We start from the raw sequence: 24,131 nt of genomic DNA, 5'->3' as shown, positions 1-24,131 counted from the left end.
TGGGGAATGTGGGCTGTGGTCAGTTCATCACACATTGTCTCTGTTGTTCCTCGCTGCCCAGGGGCTGGACTTCAGACACTCTTCCCCAGATCCAGTGTGGAGTCCCTCCCATGGGAGACAGTCCTCCACAGCTTCATTTGTTTGAGTTCTTCCCACAGGCTGCAGTTCCTCATCACTGCTGCAGCACAGGTCTGTTCCACAGGGTCAATCCTTCAGGAACAGGCTGCTCTAGTGCGGGTTCTCCATGGGTCACAGGTGCTGCCAGGACCCTGCTCCAGCAGAGGCTTCCCATGGGGTCACAGCCTCCTTTGGGCATCCCCTGCTCCAGCCCGGGCTCCCCCAGGGGCTGCAGGTGGATCTCTGCTCCCCCGTGCCCTCCCTGGGCTGCAGGGGCACAGCTGCCTCAGCCTGGGCTGCTCCAGGGGCTGCAGGGGAATCTGAGCTCCAGAGCCCGCAGCAGCTCCTGCCCCTCCTGCTGCACTGCCCTGCCTGCCTGCAGGGATGCTCCTCTCAGACATCCTCAGTGCCCTGTCCAGTTGCAGTTGCTGTTGTGCTGGTTTTTTGCCCCCAAAACTTCTCAAGCCTCTTATCCCAGAGGTGCTACCACGGTTGCTGAGGGGCTCAGGGAAACATTGGGTCCATCCTGGATCCACCTGGCACTGGCTGTGCTGGACAAGGGGGAAGCATCCAGCAGCTTCATGCAGAAGCCAGCCCTGTAATCCTTCTGTTACTAAAACCTTGTCATGCAAACCCAATGCAGCACTGTAATACTCTTTATTACTATTATGATTGCTACTTCTAGTAAAATACATTTTAAAAGTATTGAAGCACTTTTAAGGCTTCTTTTGCCCTAGGCATGGGCAAAGTTTTTGCTGCTGAAAGGATGTTGGCAGATTGTATTTTGCTGAAAACAAAGCTGAAAGTCTTGTGAGTCAACAAATTTATGTTGGGTGAAAATGTAATTTATGAATGTTCAAAAAACCCCCCAACGAATCAATGTAACATGCCTTAATAAGTTATGGCCTCTCTGCTGAAAAACTACTGACTCACTGGCTGCGTACTTGTGGGCTTAGATTCAGCCTTTCTAAATGTAGGTACCTAGGAAATGGATCTAACCTGGGAGCCTGGTTTCCATGGGCTCCCAGTGAAGTAAATTGAGAGAGAAAGGCAGTTTTAGAGAGTCAGGAAGATCTAGGCAAGACTGATGCAGCCCTTAGAGAAGTCTCTCTGGCTACAAAGGGAGCTTTAGCCCTGAGATTCCTGCTATCTGCCCCAGGTAGGTGTGCAGAGGTGCGTAAGAGATCTGGGCTGTTGTAAGCCAAAACTGAGCTCCTCAGGGCTCTCCTATGCTTGCAATGGACTCAGGTGTGCTTGTAGCTCATTAGCTGGGAGAAAATCCTTCGCAAATGGCTGAGGTGAGGTGTCCTTTGTGACTAAAAGAAAATGTTTGAACTGGCCAGGCAGTTCACAGCCTTGACACAAGGTGAGGCTGGATGACATAGACTCTTATGACCAAAACATTATTTTTAGTGCTTCCTAGAGAGTGGAGGCTCTTGGGCTTCAACTCTGTGTTTGGGCCAGTTTGATTGTTTGCACTGATACTTGCAGCAGCTTCCCTGCCAACCTACTTAGTCAAACTAATAAAACATCTTTACAGCACCTCCTTTCCGGCCACTATTGATTCACTTGCATGTGCTGCCTCAATAGTAAAAGGCTGCTAGGATTTACTCCCTCTGTTCTTTCCTTCTCCAGGCAGTCATTACTCAGTACAAAACTCCCTATACCTGGTAAAGTTGTTGCTCTTGTTAATACTGGTTTAGCAAATTATCGATTCAAATAATGAGAACAGGAATTATTTGCTCCTATTGTACAGTGTGCAATTGGATCTCTGTTTTGCCCCAGTAATTTTCTCTATAGATCTTTCAGTGGTACTAGATAAATGGATCATAAAAAAATAAATAAATAAAAATACCAGGAAGCTGCCTGAGGTTGATGGTACACTTGAGCTGAATCCAAACTTTATTGGTGTTTCTCAGCTTCTATTTGAAAACTTATAAACACTGCTCTTTGGAGCTTTACAGTGGTTCTTTTTCTGCTTGTCTGGCAGAGGTACTAAGTCAGTTCTTCAGTTCTAATGAAACTATGTACAGCCCATCAACTCCCCATCACACCCGTACAAAGGTAACACAATGCCAATGACCCCAAAACAAAATGAATTAATATTGCAAAATACATTTCATAAGCTATTAGAAAATTTCAGCTGGAGGTTGACAGTCCCAGGTTGTCCAATGTCACACCTTGCTGTAATTTGCAAACTTCCTTCCATCGTGTGTTTCTCTTTTAGCATTTTAATCAAAGCTATGTAAGTATATTCTTATATTGGGCTGTTCAATGTGACAGCAAAATTCATATTGCGCTTTCTTGGGATGGGATAGAGTTAATTGTCTTCATAATAGCCAGTGTGGGCTGTGTTTTGGATTTGTGCTGAAAATCATGTTGATAATTTAGGGATGTTTAATTATGGCTGAGCAGGGATTGCACAGAGCCAAGGCCTCTTTAGCTTCTCACACAGCCCCCCCAGCTGGGTGGGTGGGGTGCAGAGGAAATGAGCAGGGAACATGACCAGGACAAGTGACCCCAAGTGACCCCAGAGACAATCCAGATCGCATGGCACCATGCCCAGCATATAAACCTGAAGAAAGAATGTTGGGGTGTTCAGAGTGATGATGTCTGTCTTTGCAGGTTACGTGACAGAGCCCTGCTTTCCTGGAGATGGCTGAACACCTGATTGCCCGGGAAAGTCATGGATGAGTTTCTAATTTTGTTTTCCTTTCATGACCAACTCTTGCTTTACCTGTAAACTATCTTTATCTCAACCCATGAGTTTTCTCACTTTTACTTTTCAGATTTTCTCCCCTGCCCTGAAGCACAGGGGAGTGAGTGTCTGTGTGGGGCCTTGTTACTGTCTGGGGTTAAACCACAACAATATTTGGATACCTAACAATTAATAACTTGACCTTCATGTGAGCAGAGAAAACATATATGTGCAAATTTCTACACACAGAGTGTAGTTTGTTGGAAAATCCATGGTTGTGTCCCTTCCCAGATAACCATCTCTCTTGGACCTTTTTAGTCAAGAAATATTAACCAGTGCCAGCCAAAGAGAGTTGAACCTAACCTTTCCTTCATTTGAGCAGTATCAGTTGAATGCTGTTAAATAACTGGCTGCCAGAGAAAAAGATATTCCATAAATTTATTGCTGTCATCAGCAGCAGCATCATTGTCATCATATCAAATAGCATTCCCAGACTGGTAAAAGGAAACAAAACATGCTAGAAGGAATAAGAATTTTCCATCTGAGCTATAGCATTAAATAAAGAAAGTCATAACTAAAACTCCTTCTGGTAAAGGGGACTAGAAGGCTGACCTGTAAGTCTTTTGGCACACAAATTTATTTCCCTGTTCATATCTTAGAAAAAGCCTGGATCTGATTTGAGGTTTGGAATCCCAGCCTTACAGATGTGCCCAGATCGATCCAGACACAGGATCTCCAATCCAAGACAGAACTGAAATTTAAGATATGTTCTTAAACCTGTCTGCACCCTGTTAAAATCCACAACACAGAAAAATTCATGCTGAGATATTTACAGCTTCTTTCACTTTGTACTGGGGACTTCAGTGTCTAACTCAGTTCTTGGATTTAGGAGTCTAAAAGTTAAGTGCAGAGTCCTTCAGCATCACCATGTTTTAGTCATATGGTAATTTGAATATTATCTTTTCTTTCCAGTCTATTTCATTCATTAGAATAAGGCTATAGTCAAACTAGATGACTAATCCCTTTGAAAGAAACAAAGAAAAGAGGAAATAAGAGAGAGAAAACACTGACAGTTAAGCCTTATACATCAGAACAATATGATGGATTCAGAGGGCAAATGTTGTCAAAAAGATATCATAATGACAATAGGAACAAAAAGCTGGGCAACAAAGGCTTATGATGCATAAGTCAAAGATTTATTTTTCCTGTAGTTTAAGATGGAAATTATTCACTATCTCTCTGTGTTCTTTTTTTTGTGCCTGTGTGTAAATTTGACCTAAACTTTCTGTTGGAGTACCACAATCTAAGTAAGGACTTATAGCGATGATTTCTATAGAAAATCATGGAATCATAGATTGGTTTGGTTTGAAAGACATCACAAATCTAGTTTGAATTCTCCTGCCATTAAAGGGACATCTTTGACTTGTCCATCTTCCTTAATCTGGCCTTAGCCTGTGAAGATAATCTAAGAGAGATGGAGTTGCTCATCTGGAGAAAGCTTCAAGGAGATCTTGTTTCATCCTTCTGGTACCTAACAGGAGCCTACAGAAAGGTGAGAGAGGCCCTTTGTACAAGGGCATGCTCTGGTAGGATGAGAGAGAATGGCTTTGAACTAAAAAAGCATAGATTTAGGTTGGGTACTAGGAAGATACTTTTTACTGTGAGAATGGTAAAACACTGGAATAAATTTTACAGAGAAGTTGTGGATATCCCATCTCTCTCAGGCTGTCTCCATAGGAGAGGTTGGGTAACATGAAATACCCCCGAGTCTTCATACTCAAGGCTGGTCTCAATCAATTAATTCACTGCCCAGACTGCACTTATGTTTGGGATTGCCCTGACCCAGGTGCAGGACCTGGCACTTGGCCTCATTGGACTTCGAGATGTTCATGCAGTCCCGCCTCTCCAGCCTGCCCAGGTCCCCTGGCTGGCATCCCTTCTCTCGGGTCTGTGACCTCTCCTCACAGCTCAGTGTTGCCTGAACTTTCTGAGGATGCCACTGATCCCCCTGGCCATGTAACCAGCAAAGGTGTCAATGTTGGTTCCTCTGGGCAGCACCACTTACAACTGGTCTCCACACAGACACCGAGTCAGTGACTGATGCCTTGTGAAGGCTGAACTGGAACAGAGACTTGACAGAATTAAAGAATAAAGTAGGGACTTATTAAAAGGTCTCAGTAGATCTACCTTGGGCAACACAGGAACTCAGCTAGGGCTACACCCCAGGTGAACCCAAAACGGTCACAAAAGGGATGCCTGATAACGAAGTCTCATACTTTTATAGCTTTTGATCTATTTGCATATTGGAGTTAATTGTCCAGTTATTGCTTTAGCCCATGAAGCACCATCCTTTTTTTTTCTCTCTTCAGTCCATATTGTTTATGCGCTTGGGCTTAAGATCTGGATTGGTTGTCCTTGGTCCCCAGCTAGAGAAAGAACTGTTTTGTTTCCCTACTCTGTGAAAAGAGCTTACCCTTTATATGAAGCCCAGAACCACACACTAAAGCAGCACAGAATCTGAAAAATATAAAAGCTAAAACCTGAGGCATCAAACCACAATTCCATCCAGTAAACTTCTCACCCACAGAGTGCTCCATCTGTCAGATCCATGCCTCTCCTGTTCACAGACAAGGGTGCTGTACAGGACAATACCAAATGCTCTGCACAAGTCGAGGTAGGTGATGTGAGTTGCTCCTCCCTCATCCACCACTACTGTAATCCCATTTCAGAAGGCCACCAAATTGGTCAGGCTTGGTTTGCTCTCAATTAAGCCATGTTGGCTGCCATGAAAGATTGATATTACTTGTCTTCATTTGTTTTCCTAAATCAGTGTATTGACATTATCCTGTAGGATCGTTAGATTATAGAAATTGGGGATATTGAAGATGGAAGTTTAATGTACTTTAAATACAAGATTGAAAACACTAGCCTTAATTGATTAATAAGTGTATTTTTTCTTAAAAATTGAAAGTTATACAACTGAAAAATAAACAGTACAAATACATGCCATTTCTGTGACTACTTTGGTAGGGACTATCTATGCATTACTTTTTCCTCCATACTTAAGTCTTTCTCACTAAGACAGCATATATTTCAGTTGTAAAAGTTCAACAGCTTCAATTTAGCAAAACATGCTTCATTAATTTTTATAAACATTTCCAAAATAAAATAAGAAAGAAGTTTCCCTATTAATTACCCCGAGGATAGGAAGAAATCCTTGATCTGTTTTGACAGTGGTTAACTACAGATCAGAAAACGCTGTATTAAGCATAAGAAATAAACATGTGAAGGCAGGATGCAACCAGTAAAAGCCACATAAAGCAGACAGGTTCATAACCATAAAGTCAAAAGGAATCTGAATACTAAGGGGAAAATGCTGCATTTTTTTAGCTGACCAGACAGGAAATAAGAAAAATTCTTAACAGAGTTTATTTTCAAAAAAAAAAAAAAAAGGCTATGGGGGGGGTCAGAACAACAGAAACAGAATCTGTATTTCCTCTCTGGGTAGCATGTTTCAGCAACAAATGCATTACTGCGTGTGAACATACCTATGGCAAATATACTGGGTCTTTAGTCACTGCCTCACTGCCTCAATGCTTCCCAGTCTCAATGCACGGAGACTTTAGCCTGCCTTTTCTACATATTAATGTGGTTGCCATTATCAACAATGTCTGACGACACCATCAGTCAAAGTTCAATCACTGATAAAGTTCAAATGAATCTTGGTGATTGTGTAATTCTCTGTAAAAATGTTGCATTTCACTTGGTCCATCTTAGACACTATTAGACATCAGCTGGAGGTGGGAGAATTTTTTGTCTTCTGAAAGGTTTGCTTCATTGGGTTGGCTATTTTACTTCACTAACATTTGTTATAAGTACCCTAGATCGACACTGAGTTCCTGAGGCTGAATTAATTAAAGACAAGACATTTCCAATCAAAATCCTCTCATAATCATGCCAGGTTCAGGATGGTGTGACTCTGCCATACCGTAGTCCTCAGAATATCCAGACAAAAAAGGATTAAGTGTTTGATTTCTATAGTGAAACAGAAGCTAAATACCTCAAAAAAAAAAAAAAAAAAAAACCAAAAAAAAACAAAACAAAACAAAAAAAACAACAAAAAAACCAACAAACACACAAAACCAAAACTATAAAATAAAACCCACCCCAACCTACCAACCAACCAAAAAACCTAATAAAAACCCCAAAAACAAACAGACAAAGAAGCAAACAAACAAAAGGTTTCTAGCAATTAAATTAGGATCCTAACCTAAATATTCTTTCTTTTATGGATTTATGAGAAAAAAACAGACAACTTTCAGCACAGGAATGCTTTATTGTTGTCTGCAATAGGAATAGTAAAAAGAACTGGTATGAAGGTTGGGCTTGCAAATCTGTAAGTGATTTTTGCCTTTAACTTATAATTTAGGATTATTACTCCTCAAAATATTGAGGCCTACAATCTTACAGCCTTGCAACATTTTTAATTTTATTTGGCTATCTTTAAAATTCAGACAAATTAGGAAAATTTGAAGGCAAAATGTTCTCAATGTTTTGGATAAAGCATTTAATGCAAGCAGATTTTACACAACATAATAAGAAGAAACAAATCCTGACACTTCATAATTAAGAGAATGAATATCTTGACTGCATGGAAGATTCTAATATTTTGACATTTGGCACTAACTTGAAAGGATTCTTCATTTTTCTACAGATGACACTTCTAGATTTAAAAAAATTCTACTGAAGAATGACAACACCTGAAGATTATTTTAACATAATGATGTTAATTTTATAAAATCACAAGAAGTCACAGGAGTTGGCAATTCAGGAAATCCTGGCTTTTAGTTTATATGAGAAGAAGAGTGTCTCTACAAATCACAAAGTGTTCTGAGCTGAAAGGGACCCACTAGGATCATCAAGTTCAAACCTTTATGAATGGCCAAGGGGATTCAATGGGGTATGGAACCCATGACTTTGGTACTATTAGTACCATATCAACAGCTTCCTATAAACTGATTGTTTTTTTCATGCTATAGGGGTGGAGGGAAAAACAAAATTGAAAAAAACCCCAAATTTTTCTAGCTATTTCTGAGTACAAGTTCAACATCAGGACAAAAGAGCAAAATTAACTTTCCCAAGAGGAGAAGTAACATGGAATCTGCCATGTAAAAGGAAGATCAAAAATTATTTGAAGATGCATAGATTTGAACAAACTCATACTCCTTTTATCTGATCAGTCCATATCCAAACAGTCCAGATCCAAACCAGGTTTATTCAAGAACACATTATCTCATTACTCCTGTACTGTGTCCGAGCTGAATAATTTGTACTGAGACATTTTCCCAGGCAACTGGGAACTTCATTTGTCAAACAATTCATTAGTGGAAGGGCCCAGGACAATGGCCATGGACGTGATTTCTTGTCCTCCCATCCTGCAGCATCTTTCACTCTCCTACCATGAATCTTTGTCATCTGCAGCAAATGATCTGTAGCTTATTGTGCATGGTGGTATAAAATTTAGAAAAATTCGTGTGCTTTTCTAATGTAGGTTTCTATTATATAGACTTCCCTGATTGAAAGGGATGAAGTAGGATGACTGACAATTTAGTTTATTCCTTCCTTTACTGTAGTTTGCACAAACCAAGTGGCTACACTGAAGAAAAAAAGAAAAAATAAAAGAAACCCCACCCTAAAAAATATGACTCATGAGTTAGAGCATAGACATCAACTTTTCAAGAATTTTGTTTCTGAAAATAGCCTTTATCCACTTTTAAGGAAGAACTTAATAAGAATGAGGTTGTGTGCCATGATGTTAAAGGGAGGAAGGACAGGTGAGAAGGAAGGGCTCCTTTATGCTGGTTTCTCAATCTACTTCCCCCATTCAGCCTAAAAGGGGAAGCTGAGTGCACATCTGTGCTTTCTGATCAGTTCCAAAAACCTCCTCCATAATGTTATTAGAAGCTTTCAAAGCAAACCCAAGAGAGACATTTACTATTTCAAAATCGTACAAATTGGAAAGAAAAGAGAATGGTGGAGAAATAAAAGGAAAAAAGAAAAAACAAAGAAAAAAGCAAAAGAACACTTCACTGTGTTGTATTTACTGTTAGAGTCAAAGCTGTCTCATTAGAGTAGAAGAACAAATTTTAATTAAGTAGCATATTATACAAAACAGCTTTTCTGATTTTAATTGTTTCATGTACTCTTAAAATGTAGAATCTTATTTTTTTTTTCAATACTCTTTGATTTATAGTGATCTTTTTTGTAACTTCTGTTTTTTAAATAGATTTATTGATTCCCATACATACTGTATTTCTGTACATATAAATTTTAAAAAATTAGGAAAGTAAAACTCAGTGTCTGTATTTCAGACAACAAAGGAAATCAAAGGCATGGAAAATAATTTAAATGAGCAATAAAAAGCATAGATGGAACAAGAAAGATAAAATATCCCAAAAATGCAAGGTGTTTTTCACTTTCCTTTTCTTACACTTTGAAACACCTATCACTCAAAGACAAAAAAAATTGGCAATAACTCATTTTTTACACTTTCAGACTACTTTTCTGAGAAGAGGAGGGGTCAGCAGAAGGTGAGAAAAAGCAAGGAAGAAAGATGAGAGAAAAGAAGGGAAAGAAAAAGGAATGAGGCAGGAGAAGGAGGAAAGGAAGGAAGTGGCGGAAGGGAGTGGTGAAGGAAAGAACTGGTGGAAGGAAGAAAAGAAAAAAGAAAGGAAGAAAGGAAGAAAGGAAGAAAGGAAGGAAGAAAGGAAGAAAGGAAGAAAGGAAGAAAGGAAGAAAGGAAGAAAGGAAGAAAGGAAGAAAGGAAGAAAGGAAGAAAGGAAGAAAGGAAGAAAGAAAGAAAGAAAGAAAGAAAGAAAGAAAGAAAGAAAGAAAGAAAGAAAGAAAGAAAGAAAGAAAGAAAGAAAGAAAGAAAGAAAGAAAGAAAGAAAGAAAGAAAAAGAAAGAAAGAAAGAAAGAAAGAAAGAAAGAAAGAAAGAAAGAAAGAAAGAAAGAAAGAAAGAAAGAAAGAAAGAAAGAAAGAAAGAAAGAAAGAAAGAAAGAAAGAAAGAAAGAAAGAAAGAAAGAAAGAAAGAAAGAAAGAAAGAAAGAAAGAAAAAGGGACAACTGTAAATTCTTCACTGCTGTCCTTCATGGCTTATCTGCTGTGATTTACTGTTGTGATTGTTGACTAGCTGACCACTGATTTCAACGCAGGGGTATAGAAGAGACAGATTGACATGAGTTTCATTAAAATTCAAGAAACTCAACTCCACAGAGAGCATGACTAACTTCCTTATACATGACAAGAATCCCCACAGATGGTTCTTCACCCTTGCTAAAGGAATTAAGTCTACCAAAAGAATCCTTGTCTATAAGCAGCCAATTCCCCAAATCTACAGCCTCATCTGCACAGAAATTCTTTATACTGTCATTCTTAAGTACCTTAGGGTAGCAGTGAAAGACAGGGAGCCAACAGGGAGTGCTGACTGCTGCCTCCACTACCCCTCAAGCATGCTGGTGGCATAGGGATGATGGGATTATAAAGTAAACATAATAAAGCACAGTACTAGGGCATTCAGTGGCCACAGTATATTTGCTTGCTTATCTTTTCCCTGTAAGAGCTGGGGATGAAATTCCTAGTACAACTGCAAAGTGCATGTGTACAAAATTGGCAGTTATTAAACCATTAAAGCAGCCCACAAACGAATACTGAATTTAGAATTTAGTTTTCTATACCAATTAACTTTTTCTTTTCATATAATTCCTCTTTTTTTTTTTTTGTTGATTGTTCTCTCACTCTCTACAATTTCCTTTCAAATGTTGGAGTTTTCCTTCTCTGCTTCTCTGAAAGTCTGCTAATAGCTCGATACATTGTGTCGCTAAGGATAAAGAAGAAAAAGCTTCATTTCACTTTAAAAGAAACCCCAACCCTCCTGTCCTGTTTTTCTGTCAATCAAACCAGCAGTAATTAAAGAGCAGGATAACAAAGCTTTCAGCTGAAGACTACAGGAAGAAATATTCAAGAGGCACAACAGGATAAGAAAAATAAATAAATAAAAGCTTTTTCTATGTTAAAAATGAGAAAACTGTTCTGAGGAACATTTTAAACATTTGCTAATGAACAGGGACATTTGAAACACATGAGTATTTAAGGGTCTAAAACCTTCATCTCTTGGAACCCAGAAGTCCCTTTGTAATAATCAAATTTGGTTCCTATCATATCAGACATGATCTCTGAGAGCTCAGTGAGAACCCTCAGCTCCATGTCACTCAGAGCATTGTGAACAGACATCATACAAAAACTGTTGATTTCATAATCAAAATTTCATTTGACATAAGAAAGGAGAATCAATGTCTTATTCATATAAAATTATGAAAAACAATGAACATGTCCACTCTTTCAAGAAATATCAACAGCTCTCAGCAGAGACAATCAATATAGGTCAGCTACAAACTTCTGGGTCAATGAACTTAATATAAGACCATCCACTCTGTTCAAAGAGAAGAAAAGGGCACAAAAATTACATGGGAATTTTTCAATGTTAGAAGATGACTGCCCAGTATCAAGGATATTGAAGTAAGATGGAAAAACTCATCACACTACTTAGAAAATGTCCTTTCTACCAGTTTGTCATCTCCAGATAATATCCAGCTGAATTCTCAGTACTGAGGGAGAAGAAAAAACTTTTGCAAAAAGATTTTTCCCCTCAGACCATACTTTTTTTCTGGAATTTTAGATGTTCAACTCAGCTATTCTTCCTACAGAATCCTCAGAAGATATATTGACCCTGGAAAAAACACAACTCTCTGGCATGGATGATTTTTCTATCATGGGTTTTTGCCATCAGAGAAAAAATGTGATGACTGTAAGTATGGATGGTGCAAAGTAGAGCAAGGCAATATGACTGATTTGCTATAAAGTTTTACAGAGCTGGCTGACAAATGGCCAAATCATTCCTTATCCCCACAGCAGGAAGTCTAGCTTCTTCCTTAGGGAGAGGGGCAAGGGCTACAAGCCAAATACAAGACTATCACCTCTGCCTCCTTTTTCTGTGGCAGGGAAACGTTGTGTCCCTGTTACTATCTGGCTTCAAACTGAATTTAAGAAAAGTAGTGATTACAGCTGTGAAGAATATATGACTGGAAAGTGCCTTCATGCAGCCCTAGAAAATTCATCCAGCAAAAGAAATCTCCTCTGTCCCTTTTGTATCTATTACCTTTCTCATCAATGTTTAGGACTTCAAACATTTTTGCTAGATTTTTAGTTTGTTGCTTCTTAAACAAGAAATTTCCCTTGGATCAAGACATCCTTTCTTTGTCAGGCACCCCCTATCAGCACACTGTGGATTCAGGGAGGTCCTTTGCACAGGCAAGGAAACCACACCATTTCCAAGAAACACATGAAGGATATTAGCACTGGATTCTAAAAGAACGACCCTGCCATCTCTGTCCTCTGGAGAGCTTTCATCCAGTCTGCTTGGCCTTCAGACCTTGCATCCTGCTATGATCAGCCACTATGGAAAAGCAAAGCTCTTAAACTAAGTGTAAGGAGGTCATTTGGTCAAAAATGACCAAAGTGATGCAGAAGATGATCTGTCTTGCAAAACCATCCTGGTTTTCCCCTCTGTTGTCCCCTCACTCTTTAAACTTCTTTCTTGTCATCATCATTGCCTTCAATGAGGCATCCTGTTCAGAATTGTGGTGAATACAAACTGTGTATTCATCAGCCACAGAAACAAAAACCAGCCATTTCCTAAGACAGTCTTTTTAGTCTCCAGAAGGCACCTGGGATGGAATCAATGCATGTTCCAAAAGCTATTGCAAGGCTCCCTAGTGAAGAAGGCTCTCTTCCCCAGTCCGTAATTAATTTTTGAGCTAAAAAGCCCTATATTGTCAGTAGACATCATTCACATTGAGATTAAAATTTAACACATTGATTCACATTTTCCCTGAATTCATCTTTCTCCAGTTTGAATGGAGCTGTTTGTGTCTCCATAATGTCGGGTGACAAACTCTAGGGTTTAAATGCTCTTTAACTAAAGCAATGTCACTTTTTATAAACAAAGTACATATTTTTTTTTAAAGGCAGAAAAATATGCTTAATCCCTGTGAGAAATCCAGCTTGAAAGTACATGTGTTCCTGAGCTGCTTTTCTTAAATCTTGCTCCCCTCTGTGCTACTTCTTCTTCTTCTTAGATGTACCAGACTGAACAGAAACATCATACGTCACATGTTCATAACTCTTTCCTCCTCTTATGAAATGTTTTTCTGCTTTCTTTTCTTCCTGGAAACCTACTTTGTCTCTGCTTGTGTTTCAAGATGCCAGATATCTGTGTACTTCAGTCCCTGCTTTATCCAACCAGCTCTTCTTAAAAAAAAAACACATTGCAGTAAGTCATATTGCTTTGCTATCAGAGGAGGCCTGATATTTCCTCCACTGAGAGAATTTCACCAGCCCCAGAGACCAGGAGCCACCAGCATGTGAAAAATCAACCCTCCTCCCTCTGCAAGGCAGACTTTTAGCAGAACAGAGCAGAACACGGGGCTAACACTCAGAAACTTATAGCAAACCCCAGCAAGCAAACGAAACAGATGTCATCTGCCACAGTCTGGAGAGCATATTCCCTGCCAGCCTTGATTCAAGACAGCCAGAATCCATTCAACTTAAAGGCTCTAAAGGAGTTTTTCATCATGTCATGCAATGTCAGTGTTTTTTTTTTTGTAGGGAAAAACAAAACAAAACAATACAAAACAAACTCAGCTGATAGGATCAATATCTACTTATTTTCATATTTTTAAAGGCTTTTCTTTGCTGTTTTTCTTTGAGAATGCTGTGCACAAGTACTGAATCTTCTCCACAGTAACAGAAACTGAGGTCCAAAGAGGTTGAAAACTTATGCTGTCAGTTTTTATTATTTATCCCAAATAAACTTATTCCTCTTTTCAACCTCACAAGAAAATTAAAAAAATAAAACAACAGCTCGTGTATCCATATATGCTGAAGTTTTATGTATCTTTATCTCCGTATCATGTTATTTTTTGCTATCATATATGTCTAGTTTGGGGTACAGAAATGAGGTTCATTTGTACAAAGACATATACTAAAACAGAGAAAATTTTCAATTATTCCATTGATTGGATCTGTTCTTGAAAGTATGAGCTGAGGAACAGTGTTATCTTAGATGTCTTATATAGTAAGTATTCTCCAAAATATAAGCACCAAAATATATTAATTTCTGCAGGTAAAAAAAAAAAGTTCAGATTTGTATTGGACATTTTCTTGAGTGTCTAATGACAGAAGATTTTGTCACCTGGGCTTTGCTGCTTTGGTCCAAAAAGGAATTAGTACCCTAGAATATAAAATTATAATGTAACATGACACAAATAAAGCCTCAGCAGTTGCGAGATCATCATACATCACACTGTAGTATCTGCAAAAGGCAGGAAGAAGTATAAAACTAAATTTAAAGTGATGGTTAATACAACTTCTCTTTCCAACAGCATTTTAATAAATAGGACTGGAATTCCATGGTGGAAATCTTATATTGAATCAGATGTTCTTTGGTGGCTTATAGCTGCCTATTTGCACATATAGTTTTATCCTCTGACACTGGAAAAAGCAAATAGCAGCTAGCACTTCTGGAGAGTCCTCTTTTGAATTAATGATCATGAGCAATGACAGTCCAATAACTGTAAATGACATCAGAATGTTTTGACTGTCACACAACAAGGCACACTCATGAGTGAGAAGAAAAGGTCTCCCTTTTTTTCTCTCCTTACTGGCAATATCACAAGAAGAACTCATTCCTCATCACAGCGTGGGATATGTACACCTCTCACCACTGGTACCACCAACTCAACTGCATTCTTCCCTAAATAATAGTCCATGCCTCTCACAATTCACTTCAAAACAGAAACAAAAACAGAACAAAAACCAAAATCAAACCTGAAACCAAAACCAAAACCGAAACCAAAACCAAAACCAAAAACCTTGATAAAACCACATCAGAATATGCCTAAAATCTTACATTTTCAAAGGATGCAGGAAATCCCAAATTAAAAGGTGTCTGTCTACAATTCAGTAAGTGATGTCTAAGGAAATTACCAAAATGTTACTAGTGTTCCAACCAGAATGTTTGTTGAATATTCTTCAATAATGTAGGATGTCTGTGTAATTCTTATATATTTTCAGAGTAGAGCAGTTTGCGTTGAATGTCAGAAACTTTTCTCTTTTAATGGAGAGCCCTGAATCCAGCCTGATATATTAGCTAAGATGATAGCAATCACACTTGCATCAGGTCATGAATCTGCAGGAAGCTCTAAAAATAAAAATTAGGAAATTTTTAAAAAGTTTCAAATTAATGTTCTCTAATGAAGGATTTTTGTATAAAAGCTGAGAAATCACTGCTTCCTGAGAGTTACCAATAGAAAATCGACACTTACCTCAGTAGCACCACTTACAAAATTTTTACACTCTCTGTATGCTCTTGGGACACTTATGAATATTAGAAAAAGGGCTGTGGATGGTTTAAAGTAATCCCAGATGATTCCAAAACATTAATAGGATAAGGATGATACTGATGTGAATACTTTGTGTTTGCTAGTACCTGGGCTTAGGATTGTTTCAAGTTTTCTGTAAGCAGTATAATAAATAATATCCAATACACATCAATATGAAAAATTTGTTGGAGAAATATAAATGTAACTAGTATTAATAACTTTTCTTTTTCCAATGACAGCCTTAGTCAGGACGTGGGAATAATGGGTGAAGCAAAGGGTTGTCTTTCTTCTCTGCTAATAACTTGCTAAGTCAATACAGGAAAATTGCTTAGGCAAACATTTTCAAAGTTAGGTGAATAAAGTAAGGCAGTAAAGTAGATGCAGCTATAAGACCAACATGATTCAAGGAGAACTTGAATCACCTAACAAATAATTCTGCTTCATACTGTCCTGTTCCAGAGCTGTGCATACTCAGATAACCTCAGGACAGAAAGGGTGGTAGAGAGGGGGTTGAATCAGAAATAACAAGATCACAGGGACAAATTTGTTTTGTAACCCACACCATGCTGAATCACAGGTTTCCGCTGCTGAATGGCGGTATATTGATTATATGTAAGAAAATACAGAGCTTATCAGAGTAAGATCCATGAAAAAGACCGACTAACTTTTGCTCCAAAATATTTAATCATACTTTTAAAATTATGTGTCTTAGCTCTTTTTAGTTCCAGGAAGCCATTCAAGAGATAACTGTTCAGAAAGAACAATCCCTTTTTCCTGAAAATCCAAGTCTGAGCCTTCAGAAATCACATCATCTCAAGTCACTAAGCTCCTGCAGTACATTTTGTAAAGATGAGAGTTGATTATAATTGCCCTTGGAGGGAGTGATTTCTGAGTCAGAGAAACACAACACTATCTATGACTATGAAGAGTTTATTTTCTTAATTTAGTTTGGGGTAGAAGGAAATAAAAGGGGGGTGAGGGTTGCGGCAGTTTGGATGAATATAATAAAAGATCATATAATAAAACATCTGTTAAGAACATGTGTTAGAACTCCAGGGTATACACTGAAACTAGTCAGTAATATCTGTGAGTGAATGAAAGAATGAATAAATAAGTGTATAAAATCATGATTCCTTCCATCATCCCTCCCCTATGGAGCCCGCAAGGATTTTTTAAGTCTTGTCAAGGATAGAGGAACCTAACATCTCTGCAGCTGTTATTCAGTACAACATCCTCACATTGACAGAACTATCAAACTAGAGAGGAGTTCAAGACTTAAGAAAATACGAAAGGCCACTGTAAAAGAGAAACCATGGCCCAGAGAACTTTTGTCAGTGAGAAAAGGCAGGGGAGGAAATGAGAAGTTGAGAGAAATTAGGTGACCTGCTCTAGAATGCCAGAGGTGGGAACAGTCAGAGCTTAATGGTTTCTCTCTATTAGTGAATGCATTTCAGTAAATAGTTTGTACTATTCTCTGAGAGTACAAATGTGTGCTAGTGTGTGCAGACCTCAGTTTACTGTTCCAGAACCACCTCATGGACCCTGGTTCATCTCTATTCCAGAGGGTCAGAGGCAGCATTTTTTATCATTAAAGAAACCCACTTCACTGCTTATGGATTCCAATGCCCTGCTGGGACCACCTCACTTTCCATCATTTTGCTGCCTTATCAAAAAATTGCTTTTCGTACTTGTCATATAATGAAGAGCTTCTCATTAATGAGTGACAGGCATATAAGCAGACCGGGATGAATAAAGCAATTTCCAGGAACTGTAAAAAATGCTACGAGGTCCTGCAGGAACCCTGTAGCAGCTACAGGAAGAGTGCCAAGATACCCAAATTCAGTTAGATATTGTTTTAGCCAAGCTTTAGCCAACAACCCATTCTTCCTCTTTTAGAAACAGGTGGCTGCAGTTAAAAGCAATACAACCCCAATCACTTACAAGCTAGTTATCTTTAAATTGTTTCCTTGAAAATTGGATGATGATGAGATATTTTCTATGTGTCTTTCCCTCTTTGAATTTCTGCTCTGAGTTTCTCCTTACAGGCATGTTGCAATAGCTGCTGGCTAAAAGAAGTAGCCAAGGGAATGCAGGCATTCTCAGTTCTCATTAGGATATTGAAAAAAAGCATTATCCTCTTCTTTGTCATTATAGTGCTGGGGGGATATTATAGTAGCTAACTGTAAAGGTAAGAAAAAATATTTTGTCACATTCCTTTCTCCACTACCTGGATGGCACTGTGGAAAATATCAACAAAACAATGTAAATAGGGCTTTATGAACTCCCCAGCACTGGGACATTGGTGCCTTGAGAGGAAGCACACAAAAATAAGCAACTCAAAATTTAGTAAAAATTGGGTAAAGTGACATCTATTTTGACACCAATAGTTCTAGAAAGTTTTAGTGAAAAGGATTCATCCACATAGTAATTTAAATGTCCAAAGTTTTCAAATTCTTTCCTCATCTTCTGTCCCACAATTCCTGTACTATGAGTGCACATGAAGCTAAATAAAGAGTAATTGCAGCAGAGTTGTGGTTTTTCACCTGTAATTTAGAAGCAAGTCCAAAGAGAAAACAATTAATCAAAAGTCAACTACTCACTTGAAGCTCCATGCCTTGGAAGATTTCAGTCTTATTCTGTAGCCCAAAATCCTGCACACTTCCTCTAACCCATGAGTTTTCTCTTTAGTGCTTCAGTATACTTTTTACATTCTCTGCATTTCAAAATTTAAGATCACAATAGGTCAATTTTAAACTGGATCTAATTAATGAGACAACTAACTGAAAAATCATTGATCAGTTTTGAATATTAGCTTGAGGCCAGGTGTGCATTTCCCACATTTTCTGGGAGCCAGGGAGAGTGACTTACTCTTTATTTCATCATGCCTCTCAAGAGATAAGGTAAATCATAAACTGGTGAGAGATGTTACTGTAGCAGCCTTACCAGCTGCAATTTTCTATTCAGAAGTAAAAATGGACTTCGGGACGTTTTTCTCTTGCCCTGAAAATATGCCTGAATTTTGCCTTTGGGACATCATGTTTCAAAATTTAAACACTCCTTGGTCTTTAGTTTTTGGTGCTCATGCTTTTGGACAGCTGTCAGAGTCCAAGGGTGTGCACATCTCATGAGTGGACCACAGGCACAGAACTGGGAATCATGAGATTGTCATTGGTTGTTTGCAACTCTCCCTTGACTTATGTGGGAGAAAATACAGTGATCAAGAGAAAAAAATGGTACTGAGCACTATCACCAAATCATTTAAATGTTTATTCTGCATTTTTCCTCCCAACCTAATGGCATTTTAAAATATAATCAGATCAAATTAAACAGTCTATTTATTTTCTCCATTTCCTATGCTCACAAAGAAAAAAAAAGACATCTGTTGGGTTTAAAACATTTGAACGAGTACCAAAAACAATCATATATGGGCACAGTTCTCACAGCAGAAGAAAAACCACAACTTTTAAACATGTTGGCCTTGGGTTGAAGTCATTGTGTTCACTTAAAATGTTGTTCCAGCTGACAAAAACACACGTAGGCACGCACAAAACAGAATCTATTGACAATTGCAGAGTTACTGACCAAGAATATGAAATAATATGTTTATTTTCCAAGGAAGTAAACCACTGTCATAGCCCAGCATTTGCCCTCGATGCCTCTGGCACAATGTTGTTGAAGAAAGGACCATTTGTTGTGAACAAGGAGTACACACCACCTGGTGGGCAACAAAGTGGACCTTTAAGGCAGAGGAAGGCTTTTGTGTGGTACCATCCTGCTCCCCACCCACCTGGGCTCGCTGCTCATGACTCAGGCCTGAGACATAAACTCAAGAGGAGACCAGAAGTTGGCTCCAGGAGGTGCTAGGGAAATAGTATTCACCTGCTGGCCTGTCATCTCTCCTGGTGAGCACAAAACAATTTGTTCTTATGTATATTAAACCTGGCCTAACAGGATAAAACCATGGGGCCTTCAGGAAGACAGTGCTGGGGAATCAACCTCAGGCACCAGAAACAGCAATTTGTCCCAAAATCAGTTTGTTTGCCTTATTGGGAAGAGTATTCCTCAGTTAGGCTGAAGGATGTATGAAAATAGAATAGGTGGCTGACACCTTTCTTATTGAGAGGTAAAAATCGTCTATCACAAATGATATATGCCACAACATCAGGTGTTGGGGGCTTTTTTGGTTTTTTGGGTTTTTTTTTTCTTTTTTTTTTTTTACTTATCCCTTATATTTATTTTTTTTTAACCTGGTCCCTGAACTTCACCCTTGTGCATTTGCCTTAGGCTATATCCTCTTTTCCCAGCACAATGCCAAAAAGGTCATTTCTGGTCGCTGGAGGTTGTGGCTCCAGGGAAATTCTTTTGAGCTCCAGTACCCCAAGACAGAATATATAGTGATTTCAGGGGAAGAAGAAACTATAATCCTGAAAATAGTATTTCTTTAACTCTAAAAATATATTATTTGCCTGTCAATTTTCAATTAGTGGGGCTAGCATGACCTGACTTTCTAAAAATGGTGTTTTAATTAATCAAGAAGTATCAGATGAATTCTCACACAAAGTATGAGATAATTTTTAAAATTCCAGATCTTTTAAACAAGCAAACGTCAGGATAATTCTCAGAAAACACTTCTATGTGACTATTATTTATAAGTGAGTAAAACCTTGTTGTTGGTTGTTTTTCACTTAAGCTTGCTTTAAGAAATTATATTTATTGTGGTATTTTCCATGCAATGTCTGCCCAACACTGCCTGCCAGGATGAAGCATTCCTGTCTGAAATTTTAAAAACTGGCAGTATTGTTACCAGTTGGAAAGAGAGTCCAGATATGGGAAATTTCAGTAAAAAATAGCACTGACTTTGTTTCCTAAGCTGCCTGGCTCTGTGATGCCATTCTTCCCACAGGATGCCAACACCTTTTACAACCTGGGCTACCTTCTGCTGCTGATTGCATCCCTGTCATCGCTCCACAGAGCTGCCAGCCCAAAGCATTTACAAACCATGAAAGACTGCTGAAAACCACACAATTTTAAAATGATGGATTTGAGGCTGTCCTTTTCTGCCATTCAGCTGCTGACCCCTCAAGGTGTGCATGCGTGAGGTGTCCAAGATCTTTTTTTTCGGCAAGTGTGAAAGGAAAAAAAACCAAAAAAACAACTTCTTAGTTTCCTTCTAATTAAAGGTGAGGCTTGCAACGATTGACTTCTGCTTCCTATTTTGGAGCTCTGAAAGAAAAATCACATTAAGACCTTAGGAAATAGTGGCTGTTAGTAAAATTTTAACAAATCGGGTCTGGAATTAAAGGCAGTGTGTTCTCTGGCCTTGTATAACCACACGAGATCTAATGCACACCCTGGCAGAGTGTGACTGCCAAGCACACAGCACTGATGAAGGTGCAGCACTGAAGTGACAGGAGACGGAATACTTGTGAAAGATGCTGGGAAAAACTTCCTTCTGATAGAAAGCTTTAATGTTTCCAGAAAGCAGGCTGGATATTAGTTGCAATTTTGCTCTTCCCTGAAAGAGTCTCACAGAATGACCTGCACGGAATTCAATTTCTTTCCCTTGAAAGGAGGCAGAATTGAGTCAAGCCAGCCAGAATTTGAACCTGTGGCTCAAGGGAGTCTAAGTAATTCAACCCTTAGGCACGACTTTTAAGCCATCACCCTCCAGCGTATGATAAAAGGTATTTTATAAAGAAAGGAAGTGGAATTGTAATGAGGGGAGTTTTGGGTGAATCATAAAGTGAGACAGGCTTCAGATATTTTTGGAGGGGGTCATAAAATCACTTTTTTTTTTTCAGATTATGGGAATAACAGCAGGAAACAACAATTGGGTTAACAACATCTTCCAAATACTGAGTTGAACTCAAGATTTTATACTATTTGAGAAAGTTTAAGAAAGTTGTGGTGTGGGTTTTCTTTTTTTTTTTTTGCTAGTTGCTTCCTCCTGACTTTTTGCTGTCATCTGCTCCTGAAAAAGAACTTGACAGGAGGTAATGTTTGTAGCTCTATTTCTAACACTTCTGAAACTGAAAATAATGGAAACCATATGAAAAAGTTCAATCTCTTTTCCAGTTGCAAACCAAGGAGCTGAAAGTTCAGTAGAATGTTCATGAAAATATTTATAGTTGCAATTTTTTTGATACTTTGCTTCTGAGACTCTTTCTCCCTCAATTTATACATAAAATTCATGGTGAATGTGACCTGAGCTGTGATGCTGTTTCTGCCTTTAAAGTAAATTTAGGTTAGAAAAGTAAGTTTTTTCATTTTCTTGAAAATGCTTAAACTTTGTCCCTGTAGGGACAGCTTTTGTTTGTTTAAATCATATAGAGTTTGGATTTTGCTCAAAATCAGGCAAACTCCCATATGATGCTCTTTAATATAACTGCAGATATTGATATTTTCCCTATGAAAATGTATGCACCAAATTGTATCTGGTGGAAATGAGTTCCATATTTTTCAGTAAGTTTTAAATGAGTTGCCTTTGAATTTTGCTGAATATTTCCATATGTTTCCATTATAAGAAATCAAAATAAGAGCACTTTACTCATTTCAATACATCATTTATTTATAGATACACGTACTGCAGTTATTTCAGAAAAGAAAGCTGTTTTTAATGTTCCCGAAGATACTCCAGGGGCTGGAGCACCTCTCCTGGTAAAGACAGGATGAGATGGCAGGGAGTGCTCAGCCTGAAAAAGAAAAGGGAGACCTTTTTGCAGCCTTTCCATTCTTGAAGAGGACTTATAAAAAAAGACAGAGAGTGACCATTTACATGGGCAGATAATGACAAGACAAGGTAGAATAGTTTTAAACTAAACATAAGAGATTTAGATTAGATATTTGGAAGAAATTCCTTACTGTGAGGGTGGTGAGGCCCTAGCAGAGGTTGTTCAGAGCAGCTGTGGCTGCCCCATCCCTGGAATTGTCCAAAGCCAGGTTGGACTAGAGCAGCCTGGGATTGTGGGAGGCGTCCCTGCCCATGGCAGGGGGTTAGATTATAAAGATTGACAAAATTAACAAGATTAACTCAAGCCATAATGTGATTCCATCATTTGTATTTCTTACATCTAAAGACATTTTCTTTCTTCAATATCATATTTTTGTCTCGCCAGATAACCAAGTCGGAACACATTACTCTGGGTCAGATTTCTTTTCCTTTTATTCTATGTGTTCTACAGCTGAGTTCTTTCTGAGTAATTCTTTCTTCTCAACAGGCAGGATCCTTCTCTTCTCCCACCTTCAGATCCCAACAGAGTATAGGAGCAAATAAGTTTTCTCTTTCTGTGCTGCATTATTTCCTTTCTATCAAAAAGTCACCCTCTCTTCTTTCACCTAATTTTTTGAAATCACTTCAGGATTCTTTGGGTTTTCTTATAGTTCTCAAAAAGCTTCAAAAATTTTGAAAAAAATGGATAATTTTTGGGCAGAACAGTTCCTCAAAAATCCAAATGCTGCTTGCCCCAAACCAGAAAGCTCCAAATAGAAATAATTAGGTAGAAACAGGTTTTATAATGAAAACATATGACCTTTTACAATTTTTTTTAAATCACTGATTCAGGCTGCAGCACATTCTTGTTATTGTTGCACAGTGCTTAAATGGAAAAAGCTCTTTCCTGCCACTCAGGCCAACGCACTAGTGAGGGGTCTGGGTGTGCACAAGGAGCTGGGAGGGGGCACAGCCAGGACAGGTGACCCCAGCTGACCCCTGGGGCGTTCCATAGGGCATGGTGCCATGCTCAGCATAAAACTCTGACCAGAAGATAAAGGAAAGAGAGGGCCATCAGATGGTGTTGGTCTTTTCAAGCCATTGTTACATGTTACAGTAATCCCCTGCTTTCCAGGGGATTACTGAACACCATGGAAGGTGGTGGGTGGATTCCTTGTTTTGTTTTGTTGGTGTACATGGCTTTTGTTTTACCTTTTAAACAGCCTTTATCTCAATCCACGAGTTTTCTTCCTTTTTCAATTTTTTTCCTCCATCCCACTGTGGGGATTGGAGGGGCAGAGAGTGAGCAAAATGCTTCATGAGGTTTAGTTACCACTGGGGCTAAACCAAGACAAAGGGACTCAGTCCTCGTTGTTGGAAATATAAGTGATATTATTTCATGGTAACCCTCTAGAATCATCATGTTGCTATGGATTATCAGTTCTCAGCTTCAGGTCTGGGAATTTAGAAGATGGTTTGGTCTTTTTTTGCTTGGTTTTGGTTTTTTGACTGCATTCATCCCTTTGCAGTCCTGTTGTTGTGCGTATATATACACACAAAGCCTACTTTTCCTATGAGGATATATTAGAAATATCATATTGCATTAAAAAAAGGCAGAGTTTAATACTCTTCCAGTGCATCTTCCTCTGGTTTAGTAGAGAGCTGCTGTTGAGTGGCACACTCTTGGTAGAGCTGAGAATGCCCCTTTCCAAAGCAGCCTTGATCCTCAGAGTGATGGAGTTCGCCCCTCAGTTTTATTATGGGTAACTCATTTGTTGCTGTGCCATGCCAGCTTGATTTAACTAGCACATATGAGCAATGGCAACACAAGCCTGATTCCTGAGCATTTAAAACTAGCTGTTGAAGGCAGATGGCATTCTCCAGTTCTCACACTGCTCTACTGCAGAGAACTAAAGTTTAAACTATCAGCTACCTGCCATTTTTGAAATTGCTGCAGATAAAAACTCTTTGATGATTTCAGATTTCTGCTGCTTGCTTGCAGGCTTACAGAGAATAATTGCTACCATAAGAAAACTACTGAAATAGACAATAAACTGATTTTGGCTGGAAGTACATTGTAATTCTGTTCTATATTGGTATGTGCTG

This window comes from Molothrus ater, chromosome Z, assembly GCF_012460135.2.
Source record: "Molothrus ater isolate BHLD 08-10-18 breed brown headed cowbird chromosome Z, BPBGC_Mater_1.1, whole genome shotgun sequence".
Classification (NCBI taxonomy): Eukaryota; Metazoa; Chordata; class Aves; order Passeriformes; family Icteridae; genus Molothrus; species Molothrus ater.
This window is presented reverse-complemented; position numbering follows the sequence as displayed.